The following is a 13,196-nucleotide window of genomic DNA, read 5'->3' as shown; positions in this document are numbered from 1 at the left end:
AATTAAATTAAGTACTCAGTTCTTGGGTTGTATTAGCCACATTTTAAGTGCTCAGTAGCCCTAGTGATTAACCTATTGGATAGCACAGATACAGAACATTTATGTATCAAAGAAAGTTATTGGTCAATGCTGGTGTAAAACGATGTTTTGTAATTTGTTGGCTTAAAAATCAAGGTATATCTAGAATATTGGACAATATGATACGTAAGTTATAGAAGTGGCTGGAATTGAATTATTCTCAGGTGTTTTATTTGTAAGGAATAAAAATTAGTATTTAAATATGGGTATTCTAAGATAACCACCAAAAGATAGAAACAGTATAAATTAAAAGGGAAAAACATGGAATGAGGTAGAAAGATCTCAATCCATCAGGAGGGCAGAGAGAAAGAAAGAATAAAACCTAGGAACTAAGTGAGGTGAATGTAAGATACAAACTATGTTGGAAGAATTAAATCCAAATCTATGGGCAATCAGCATGAATGCAAATTGATTAAACTCAGATGAATTTTGGTGGCATGTAAATAATAATAAAGCTGTAAATAAAAGTCTTTTGACTCTCCAAAGAGACAAAGATTGTAGTGCCCCCCAAAAAATTATAAAAATGAATCACCCTGAGGTTACAAAATCTTTCTACAGCTTCCAAATGAGTCATAAACTCCAATATCACCACCTTCAGCTGGATGATTAGATATCATTTGAGAGATTCCCTCCATGAAAAAGAGGTCTTGCTCTTTTCTGGTTAGTGCTGTGCGAGAAGCCATGAACAGCAGGGTCTCTGGCGACACTTGGTACCAGGCAGTGCAGAGAGTCCTGCGAGGGAACCAGCACAAGTGCCGGATGTTTTTGGAGACGGTGGAGTTGCAGATCAGCTTGAAGAACTATGATCCCCAGAAGGACAAATGCTTCTCAGTCTTAAGTCCACTCCGCACTCCAAGTTCTCCCTCTGTTCCTTGGGGGACCAGCAGCACTGTGACGACGCAAAGGCCGTGGGTATCCCCGACGTGAACATCGAGATGATGAAAAAACTCAACGAGAATAAGAAACTGGTCAAAAAGCTGGCCAAGAAGTATGATGCATTTTTGGCTTCAGAGTCTCTGATCAAGCAGATCCCACGAATCCTCGGCCCAGGCCTAAATAAGGTAGGAAAGTTCCCTTCTCTGCTCACACACCACGAAAACATGGTGGCCAGAGGGGATGAGGCGAAGTCCACAATCAAGTTCCAAATGAAGAAGGTGTTGTATCTGGCTGTGACTGTTGGCCACTGTGAAGATGACAGACGATGAGTTTGTGTAAAACATTCACCTGGCTGTCAACTTCCTGGTGTCATTGCTCAAGAAAAACTGGCAGAATGTCTGGGCCTTATATATCAAAAGCACCGTGGGCAAGCCCCAGCGCCTATATTAAGGCACATTCGAATGAACTCTACTGCTACCAGAAAAAAAAAAAAAAACTCTATCAAATCTCGTTAACTAATCTTTGTGCTGTTAAATTACGAGGCTTTGACCCCTGGGTACACCTATCTCATCTAAAAAGGGACACTTGACTTCTATTGAATCTTAAATGTCAACCCTGTTATCTGACACTAAATTCAAGTTAACCAAAGCTTTATCTTCAGACCTGGGAGAAGATGACAGTCAAAATAAACTGCTTTCATATGACACTCGGCCAGTTAAATCATAACTATTGATTTAGTAATTTTTCCTTCATCTAAATTAATATACTTTGTTCTATGCCTTAATGCTAGATAATTTAAATTTTCCAGATACCTGTGAGTTTTCTTTTCCTGTCATTGTCAGAGCTAGGCTGTGCTTATGTCCTTTTTGTTTAAAACATTGCTTATTCTATACATGGCTTACAAAATTGGGTAGGACAACAAAGATTACCTTTCTCCTCTCTATCTGATATCTCTGAAGTTTAAAAACCATTTAGAATCCACTGAGCTTGATCTATTTTCATTGCTAATGCTCCCCTGCTAAAACTGTATGAACACCTTCCCTCTAGGCCCAGCCACTATCACAGAAGAGGTGGAAATGTGAGAATGTAAGGGCCAAATTTGAGGGATAAAAATTATTGATGCTGCCTCTTGGTTGGTGAAAGAAAAATTAATTAAGTTAGATCCTCTAAATCAAAGACAGGCATACAGATGCCTAAGTAGCTGGCAAAATAAGGGACTTTGCTTCCTGGGTCATTGTGTGACCCCTTTTTAGCCATCCAAACCATAAAGAATTTCCTACTTCTCACAGAATTAAAAGACAATTACTAAGAAGATATCAAGATACCTGGTTACAAAGCCTCCTGGGTATAATGCCCCCAGTTATGAGGTTTATGCAGATAGATGTATACAATTTTTTTAGTCAGCCACCTTAGAACAAATTACTAAAAAGGCTGCAAAAAGCATTGTGGCACAACAGAAGTCTCCAAACTTAGCTTAAATGGTCTTAACAGGATGCCTATGTTTTGTATACCTAGTTGCTGTAAGTATGTAACTAAAACCATGACAGTAGCTCAATGCATGGAATTGATAGTTAAGTCAATTTTGTTACCTTGCCTTTTGACTTTTGGTTCTTGTCTGTTACAACTCTCTGCATAATTCTGTAATTCTTTGCATTAGCCACACCAAAGTAGCCATTTCTTGAACCCCATTTTTTCTTATCTGTATGTCTGAGTGCAGTGAATTCTGTAGCCTCAACATATTATATTGTAGGTTCATTTAACAAAAATGTATTATCTCTATATACTTCTATCAAGCAGATGCTAGATACATGGTTAGTATCCAATAAGTGCTGATTAACTGAATGCATTCACAACCCAGTCAGAGATTAAGTGAGGCAAACAAATAAATAACACACCATGACAGACTCTGAAATGGCCAGGCATACTAGGTATAATTGGAACACAAATGAAGAAGCCATTATTTGTGTCTGGGTGACCTGAAAAAAGGTTTCACAGAAAAGGAGCATTTTAACAGAGATATAAAAATGAATTCAAATTTGTTTATGCTTCTCTAGGCCTATGTTGCCTTTCTTGGGGCATGAAAAGCACAAATTAGGATCGGGAATGAGCATGAGCTGGGGTGACCACAGAGAGGGATGGAGGGGCTTCAGACCAGGAGTGGCTTCCAGGAGAGTGACGGGAGTTAAAAATGTAAAAGTAGGTTAGGGCTGAATTGATTACCCTTTTCAGACTTCTTGGCCTGTAGAAATCCTAAGAGCTCAAATGTCACCCCCTATGATGCATTCTCAGAAGTGTCAGTCAGAATCCCGTTTTCTCTTTGCCAGGAGACAAAACTAAATGTGCATTACAACAAGCAGTAAAAGAAACATGTTTTTAGGTCAATATTAGTTGTTTTCATATCAGTTTCTTCCCTGAAGGAGAAGTGAAGGCTTTGTCTGTCTCATTTCTCACAGTGCCTAACTGAGGAGCTTGGCATATGTTTCCTGGGTGTTGAACAAATGCAGGGATTGGCTTTGCATTGCAAGGGAGTGAGATTCAGTCCGAATTGTTTTGCTGCTCCTCAGACTCACCAGCTCTACAGCCTCCCACCGCATAGCAGCCAAGCCCATCCCTCCCTTTCTGTCCATCCGTTTTCATCCATGTCCCTGTCTCCTGGAAGCTTATAGTTCCTGCGCCAGAGACTGAAGCAGAGCAATCCTAATGGCTCAGTGTGACCTTTTTCCTGACTTCCTCAGTATTTGTTTATGCTCCAATCTGCAGTCTTCAGCCTGCCAGCCTGCCACGCTGGTGTCTGCTCCTTGACCGAACCTTCTTTTCTTGCCCTTTGAAATTTTGGGTTCACCGTATCTAGCAGGCACCCTGGCAGCCGCTCCTCCCATAGGAGGTCAACACTCCTGGAGGAAGCAGACTTTGTTCACTACCCTGGGGCTGGGCTGCTAGAGGCTGGTGACCACAGAATACAGGGACAGCCCTCACTAGCTGTTATTTCCTAGTCTTTGCTTCTCCCATCCCTCAGGGCTGGCCAGCCACACCCTGCATGGTGGTGTGGCCTGGTGTACCAGCTCAATTTGTTTAATCTTTAACCTGTTTACAGACAGAATCTAATATGGTTTGGCTCTGTGTCCCCACCCAAATCTCAACTTCAGTTGTAATCCCCATAATCCCCACATGCTGAGGGAGAGACCCCGTGGGAGGTGATTGAATCATGGGATGGTTCCCCCACACTGTTCTTATGATAGTGAGTAAGTTCTCTTGAGATCTGATGGTTTTATAAGTGTTTTGCAGTCCCTCCTTCACTCTCTCTCTTTCCTGCCACCATGTGAAAAAGGTACTTGCTTCTCCTTTGCCTTCTGCCATGACTATAGGTTTCCTGAGGCCTTCCCAGCCACTCAGAACTGTGAGTCAATGAAACCTCTTTCCTTTATAAATTACCCAGTCTTGGGTATTTCTTCATAGCAGTGTGAAAACAGACTAATACAGAATCCCTTTCTTGGGGGTGAACTAGACTGGGTGAAAGGGCAGGAAGAGTGACAAAGTCCCTACCCATCAGTAGTGAGTGTGTGACTTGAGGATGCTTGAATGTAAAGGGCTCTTTCTTAATTTGCAAAATGAGGGTGTTGGCGCCAAGTGTGTCTACAATTCCTTTCCCCCTCTTATTTTTTATGATTCTATGAATGCAACAAAGAGAGCAGGTACTGAGGAAACAATGAGATAATTCATTGTTAGATTATTCTGTTAAAAGGTTGAATTCAGTCAAGCCATTGCTTTATAACTGGTGCCTTTCAAATCCATTGTTATTTCTGGTTCCCTTCCCCAAACTAATTTCCACCCCCTTCCTCTGACACCCACCCCCCATCACTAAAGGCATATGCCCACTTCTCCCTTGGTCTGCAGGGCTGACTAGCTGGGTGGGAGCAGCAGGAGCCAGGGAATGGCACAGGGAGGTTGAATCTCTCTCCCAGGGCCAGTGCTATTCATGTCCATTTCCACCTTACACTAGGTGGCTACCACCAGTGCATGAGCCTGCTTGATGTGGGTGTGGAGTTGGGTAACGTTGACCCCAGTAGCATAGCTATATGTAGGTTCCCTTCCAAGAATAAAGCATATATTTATACCTCATGCCATCATTCAATAATAAGTTTTGAACACTACTTTTGTCAGGCACTGTGCTAACAGAGCCTGGAATGATTCATTCATTTATCCAACAAATATTTACTGCATGCCTCCTGGATAAATGAAAAATGAAGCAGAGTCCCTGCCTACTGTAAAGCTAGTTTAAACCTCCATGAGGAGGGAAACTCCCTTCATGCTTATAATCTGCCCAGATCGCTATTCATTCTTGAGTCATATGTGGACCTGCATATCTTTACTGAACCCCCTTGTAGACTGCCTGTGCTCATCGGGCAACATAATTTTGACCCCAGAAGTTTTTCACACTGATTATTCCACAAAAAAATTGTCTTTAGGCATTTGATCATCTCCCCAAGTTTTCATGCTTAAGAGAGATTTCAAAACCTCCGTCTCTAGACAGTCTGGCCAATAATCTTCTCTGATGAATAAGACAATACCACAGTATTGGTTTAGTTCTTGTGTTACTTGTCAGAGAAGATGACTAAACCACTGGAAAATAATGAGATAATCTAAAGGAGTTAGATCATTTGCCAAGAAAAAAGAGAACAGGAAGCCCACACTTATTAGTCCATTCAAGGATTCATATCTTCCACCCCTTTAATGAAGCTCTGTAGAGTGTTGATTTACTTGAAAGCATTTTCAGGTTCTGTTAGAATGTATGGCATAACAACTCCCCCAAATCAGTGGCCCGATAGAGTGAAAGTTTAGTACTAATGATTAAATTGTAACTATTGCAGTTATTCTGAAAAACACATAGGAAAAAAAAAAAACTAATAATTATTTACAGAGAAAGCAGCTGGATGGTGCTACAGATCACCAAAACAGCATTTGAACTCACTATTCCTTAAGTTTCTGAAAAATAGGATAGGTTCCTATTAAGAAGCTCACCTTCCTGCTGTTAGAATGAAATCATAGGTGTCCAATTTGTTGGTGAATGGTTTTTCATAGTTGTCTCTTATGATCTTTGATTTCTGTGTTATCAATTATAATATCACTTCTTACATTTCTGATTTTGAGCCTTTCTTTTTTCTAGCTAAAATTTTGTCAGTTTGTTTTGCTTTTCAAAAAAACTCAACTCTTATTTTGGATGATATTTTCTGTAGTTTTTCTACTTTCTGTTTCCTTTATATATTCTCTGATCTTTGTGATTTCTTTTCTTCTGCTAACTTTAGTCATAGGTTGTTCTTTTTTTAGTTCTGTGGGATGTAACATTAGTTTTTTCATTTGATAACTTTTCTTCTTTTTTTCATATAGGTGTAATGCTATAAACTTCCCTTTTAGAGCTACTTTTGTCTCAAGATATTTTTTAGTTTCCCCTTTAATTTCTTCATTGACGCAATCATTGTTTAGGAGCGTATTGTTTAATTTCTACATATTTGTTCATTTTCAGTGACTCCTCCTGTTACTGATTTCTAGGTTCATACCAGTGTAGTCAGAAAAGATAATTGATATGATTTTGGTCTTCTCAAATTTGTTAAAACTTGTTTTGTGGCCTAACATATGATCTGTGCTGGAGAATGTTCTGTATTAACTTGAGAAGAGTCTGTTTGTGTTGGGTGGGATGTTCTGTGTATGTCTAGTAGGTCCATTTGGTCTAGAGTATCAAATTAAGTCTGATACAGTTTGGTTGTTTGTCCCCCTAAATCTCATGTTGAATTGTAATCCCCAACATTGGAGGTGGGACCTGATGGGACATGAGTGGATCATGGGAGTGGATTGCTCATTAATGGTCTAGCACCATCCTCTTAGTGCTGTCCTTGCAATAGTGAGTGAGTTCTCACAAGATCTGGTTGTTTAAAAGTGTGTCACACTTTCTCCAATCTCTCTCTTGCTCCCCTTGTGGCCATGTGATGTGTCTGGTCCCAGTTCACCTTCTAGCATGAATAAAAGTTCTCTGAGGCCTCCCTAGAAGCCGAGCAGATCCCAGTGCCATGCTTGTGTAGCCTGCAGAACTGTGAGCCAATTAAACCTCTTTTGTTTATAAATCACTCAGTCTCAGGTACTCCTTTATAACAATGCAAGAACAGCCTAACACAAAGTCTGATGTTTACTTCCTGGTTTTCTATCTGGATATCTCTTCATTGCTGAAAATGGGGTATTGAAGTTGCCCACTATTACTGTATTGCAGTCTGTCTCTCCTTTCAGATCTATTAATATTTGCTTCATACATTTAGGTGCTCTGATCTTGGGTGCATACAGGTTTACAATTAATATGTCCTCTTACAAAATCGACCCCTTTATTATTATGTAATGACCTTTTTTGTCTCTTTTTACAATTTTTGACATAAAGTCTATTTTATCTGATAAAGTTCCTCTTGCTCTTTTCTGGATTCCTTTTGCATGGAATATCTTTTTCTATCTCTCCACTTTCAGTCCATGTGTGTCCTTACAGGAAAAAGAGGGTGCCTCTTGTAGGCAGCATAGAGTTGGGTCTTGTTTTTTCATCCATTCAACTACTCTATGAGTTGATTGGAGAATTAAATTCATTTATATTCACGTAATTACTGCTAGGTAAGAACTTACTAGTGTCATTTTGTTCATTGTTTTCTGGTTGTTTTATAGATCCTTTGTTTGTTTCTTCCTTTCTTGCCTTCTTCCTTTGTGATTTGATGACTTTCTGTAATGATATGGGTTGGATATTTTCTTTTGATGTTTTGTGTATGTTTTATAGACCTTTGTTTTGAGGTTATGCTGAGGATTACAGAAAACATCTTATACATGTAACAGGCTATTTTAGGTGTTAGCAGCTTAATTTTGGGGGTGGGTGGAGAATTGCTTTTTAAAATTGTCATTTATTTATTGATACATAATAATTGTACATATTTATGGGGAACATGTGACATTTTGATTCAACATTTAATGATCAAGTCAGGGTAATATGATATTTGCCACCTTAAACATTTATTATTTCATTGTGTTAGGAACATTCCAAATCTCTTGAAATATATAATAATTATTGTTAACCATGATCAACCTACTATGTGTGCAGTTGAATATCAGAACTTACTTATTGTATCTAACTGTATTTTTATATCTATTACCAAACCTCTCTTCTTCCCCCATATTCCCTACCCTTTCCAGCCTCTGGTAACCATAATTCTATTCACTATTTTCATGGGATTACTTAATATGTGATATTTATCTTTAAGTTCTTGGCTTATTTCACTGAACATAATTGCCCTCTGGTTCCCTCATTGTTGTTGGGAAGGACTGGTTTTCATTATTTTTTATGACTGAATAATATTCCATGGTGAATATATACAGCATCCTTTTTTATCCATTCATCTGTTGATGGACATTTAGGCTGATTTCATATCTTGGGTATTGTGAATAATACTGATAACAATGTAATCTTAATCACATATATAAGCTCTACAATTTTAATCCTCTTCCTCCTATGTTTTATGTTTTTGATGTCACAATTTACATCTTTTCAGCATTTGTATCCCTTAGTAAATTATTGGAGCTTTAGTCATTTTTAATCATTTTGACCTTTAACCTTTACACTGAAGACGTGATTGACTTACTCATTGCCATTACAGTGTTAGAGTGTACTGGATTTTAAAACATTCTTACTTTTATCACTAAGATTTATATTTTCATGTTACTAATTACCATTTTTCTCCATCTTGAAGAACTACTTTTGAAATTTTTACAGTGCAAGTCTAGTGGTGATAAACTCTCAACTTTTGCTTGTCTGACGAAGTTTTTTCAATCCTTCATTTTTGAAAGACATGATTTCTGGGAATAGTATTCTTAGTTGGCTTCCCCCTACTAGGTCTTGAATATATCATCTTACTCCTTTCTGGCCTACAAGATTTGGGATAAAAAATCTGCTGATACTATCATTGGGATTTCCTTGTATATAACAATTTGCATTTCTCTAGCTGCTTTAAAAACTCTCTCTTTGTCTTTAACTTTTGACAATTTGAGTATGATGTTTCTCAATGTATGCCTCTTTGGAGTCACCTCGTTTGGTGCTTTGAGCTCCTTAAGTTAGTATTTCTATTTCCTTCCACAGGCTTGGGAAGTTTTCTTTCATTATCTCTTTGAATATGGTTAATGTCACTTTCTCTTTTCTGGTACATCAATAGCACATATGATGTACAGCCTGACGCTGTTCCATACATCTCTTATCTTCAGTATTTTTCATTCTTTTCTATTTTTGCTGCTCAGATTGGATGACTTTAACTGACCTACTTTTGAGTTCACTGATCCTTTCTTCTGCTTGATCTAGCCTGCTGTTGATCCACTTTATTGGATTTTTCATTTCAGTTATAGTATTCTTCAGCGCTATAATTTCTATTTGGTACTTCTTAAAAATTTTCTCTCTTTTCATTGAAATTCTCAGTTTATTCTTACATTGCTCTCCTGACCTCAGTGAGCATCTTTATTATCTTTATTCTGAATTCCCTTTGAAGTAAATCACATATCTCCACATCACTTGGGTTGGATTTGGGAGATTTATATTGTTCTTAAATGGGAATATATATCCCTGTTTCCTCATTTTCTTTGACCTTCTGCGTTGGTTTCTACACTTTAGATAACTGCCTCTACCAGTTTTTTTAGTGAAAAACGTATGTCTATTGATCCCTCCTGGAAAGAGTTTGTTCACATGATGAGCATTCCACTATTTCAACTTCCATCTGATATGACATCCTAAACCTCTTAGGTCTTGGAGTAGAGGGAAGTAGACATACGTAAGTCTCCCTAGATCACAGGAAAAAGTGGTGATTTTATACAGGTTTGTAAGCATTTCTAGGGACCTCATGCCCCAGGAGCAATGCATAAAAGGGGCTTAAAAATGCAGCTACCTGTTACTTCCTGGAATGGGTTTATGGCACACTGTTCTAGTGGCTACTTGGGGGTCTGGTTTCTAATGTGCACTGGGGAGAAAGGGGGCAGACAGCCCACTGGTAGCCTCAGAAACACAATGGCTTTTCCAGAGCTTTCTCCCCTGACTCACACTACTGATAAATCCAGGCCCATTAATCCCACCTGGAATGAGTTTGTCCTCATATTGAGTGCCCCACCTTTTATAGTTTTAACACAAGGGGCTGCATCCTAAACCTCCTAGCTCTGGGAGTAGAGAGGACTAGGCATATACTACACTCTGTAGGCCACAGAAAAAAGTGGCAGTTTTATGTGAGCCTGCACACACTTCCAGGGACTTCATTCAGTGGAGGAATGTAGAGAAGGGGCTCTAAAATGCAGTTCCTTGTTCATTCCCAAATGGAGTTTGAGCCATGCATTGAGTTCCCAAACTCTTATAGCTACCACTTGATTGACTGCATCCTAAAAACCTTCCAATTCTAGGAACAGGAGAACACACATGTGAGTTTCTCTAGATTACAGAACAAATAGGTGGTTTTCAGTGGGAGTCTAAGCACTTCCAGGGGGCTCCATCCCCAGAGTGCTGTTCAGAAAAGAGGCTGGAATGCACAGCTCCCATTTTGTTTCTAGAAGGGGTTTTCCGTACATTCTTTCAGTGACTATTTGACAGCCTGGCTTCTAATGAATTTGTATTAGTGAGCTAATAGAGTAGACAAACAGTAACCCTCCTGTAGTCTGAGTCACAGCATGGTACTTTCTGAGCCTTTCTTCCAGCTTACCCCAGTAGTAAATCTAGTCCTATTCATGTTTCCTTGAAGAAGTTGTCTCACACACCAAGTGCCACAAATTCTATAGCTCCCACTAAAGACACTTTCTCCCAGTGGCCTAGCTATTGGAGTCAGTGGGGCTTTACATTCCTGAATGTCCCTAAGCCTCAGAAAACAAACAGGTGGGCTCACTTCCAGTAGGTATCTCCCTAGGGTCAGAGGCTACCACCTGAATACCAGTATACATGCTTGTCCCGGATCATCTGCCTTGCTTAATGCACAGAGAGTGGGAGATTAACACATACGCACTCAGCTTCACTGTGAAGGTAGAGGAACTAGAATACACAATTAACACCTCAACCTTTCCAACTAGATCTTCTACCTTACTTGTCTCAGGGTTCTGACAAGACATGGCATATCGTACTCTTCGGAGGGCCACCAGAAAGAGAGACAACGTTTTGGACAAATGCAAAGAATCAACATCCACCTCAAAATCTTTAGCCAAATCAATTGGTGATATTCTTTTCCTTCATTCATTTAGATTCCATTTGAAAAAGGTTAACGTTGCATAGTAAAGGCAGAAGTCTTCAATCTGCAACTAAATTGTATATTTGAGTCTTTTTTAACATATTTTTGCTTTTCTCCCTATGTGATAGATATATTCAAGAAAAAAAATTGCATTTGGGTTACAGGATATTCATTGTGCAACATAACTTACTTGACTCATTGTATAAAACTGCATCATTCTCTTTGAGCCACATTTTGATCTGGTTTGAGTTTTTTTGCCAGCATTTCCTCCATTGGCCTGATCTTGGTTGGAATGTGAGAAAGTTCTTTCTGCTCAAGAGTACCAGAAGTGACCTGGCATTATTGCAAGACAGCAACATAGCTGAACAAGGCCCATCAGTAAGGAAGATGGCAAGCTTTCAAATATTGATATATCTCATTCTTTCTTCTCATTGAGACCAGGTCTCATACCCACCTCTTCCTAGGAAATCCACGGTATTTGTCTGTTCTCATGCTGCTAATAAAGACATACCTGAGACTGGGTAAATTATAAAGAAGAAGAGGTTTAATGGACTCACAGTTCCACATGGCTGGGGAGGCCTCACAGTTATGGCAGAAGGTGAAGGAGGAGCAAAGGTATATCTCACATGGTGGCAGGCAAAAGAGTATGTGCAGGGGAACGGCCCTTTATAAAACCATCAGATCTTGTGAGACTTATTCACTATCATGAGAACAGCATGGGAGAAACCTGTGCCCATGATTCAGTTACCTCCCACTGGGTCCCTCCCACAACATGTAGGGATTATGGGAGCTACAATTCAAAATGAGATTTGGGTGGGGATACAGTCAAACCATATCATTCACACTAGCCAGTATCTCCCAACTATTATATTGCTGTCTAAAATACTGATGCTCCAATGTATCTTATTTTCTTAATGAATATTTCTCCATTGTGGTCCCTGCTTTTCTCATAAGCTTATTAAAATGATCACAAGTTGAAGAGAGAGAGAGTAATGTAAGAATCAGTCTGAAGTTTAAACTATAGCCCTGATACTGGAATCTACAAACAGAAAATCTGAGTTATGGATAAGTAAACATTCAGATTCTGAAACACAAGACACACTCTTAGATCCAGGGCATCTGATTTTCTATCAATATTTAATCAAGGAAGAAGCAGGCAGATGAAACTGGAGCCAGAATTTCAAACTGTAGGGAAATAAAGCAAGATGGAAGGAGAACTTTGATCAAATGCTGATTTAGTACTAAAACATTACTGACATTATTCATTCATCCATGTAGCAAATATTTTTTTGAAAGTTTACTCTAGGTCTGGCACTGAATTGTATAAATATTATCCTCATTTTATCTTTGAGAAATCAGAGCTACAGTTTTAAAAAGTAATTCACCCAGTGTCCACAGGATTTCAAATCGAATTTATATAACAAAACCATGTTCTTTCTCTTATGGCAAAGTTTGGAAGGAAGTAAAATAATATAACCAGGAGACAAGAGAAAGGATGAGAGGGAAGATTTTATTGAGGAAAAGACACCTAGTCCCATAATAGCCTAAGTCTCCTAAAGAAAAACTTGAATTCACATTATATTATCCAACAATCTTTTCATATGCTTTATAGACAATTAGCTTTTCCGTAATATTCTATTCACTCATTTACCAGTAAAAATTTTCTATAAAGTCAACAAAAAAAACCCGTATTACATATTTTCTCGCACAAATCACTATGGTTCCCAAGATAATCACAGGTCATCCTTAAAATGCTTTTATGTTCATGAATTTGAAAATGTGTGGTTATCATTTTTTAAAATGATGTTTCATGATATATGCTGGCATTTTTATTGGTGAAATGATTTGATGTATAGAATTTTCCTCCAAATAATGTGAGAATATAGAGGATATATGATAGGACATCAGTTGATAATTAGTGAGCTGGCTAATAAATACACAAGGATTTATTTTGTTTCTTACTCTAAATAGTAAAAGATGAAT

The 13,196-nt window shown here is 38.6% G+C and overlaps 1 pseudogene; it reads left to right on the top strand.

Moving 5' to 3' along the window:
* Nucleotides 1-759: 759 nt before the first annotated feature.
* Nucleotides 760-1,639, top strand: LOC129043090 (large ribosomal subunit protein uL1-like; annotated as a pseudogene).
* Nucleotides 1,640-13,196: the final 11,557 nt, after the last annotated feature.

Source organism: Pongo pygmaeus, chromosome 7 (genome assembly GCF_028885625.2).
Source record: "Pongo pygmaeus isolate AG05252 chromosome 7, NHGRI_mPonPyg2-v2.0_pri, whole genome shotgun sequence".
NCBI classification, from domain to species: domain Eukaryota; kingdom Metazoa; phylum Chordata; class Mammalia; order Primates; family Hominidae; genus Pongo; species Pongo pygmaeus.
The sequence above is the reverse complement of the archived record's forward strand: the minus strand, read 5'-3'. Positions and strand labels throughout refer to the sequence as shown.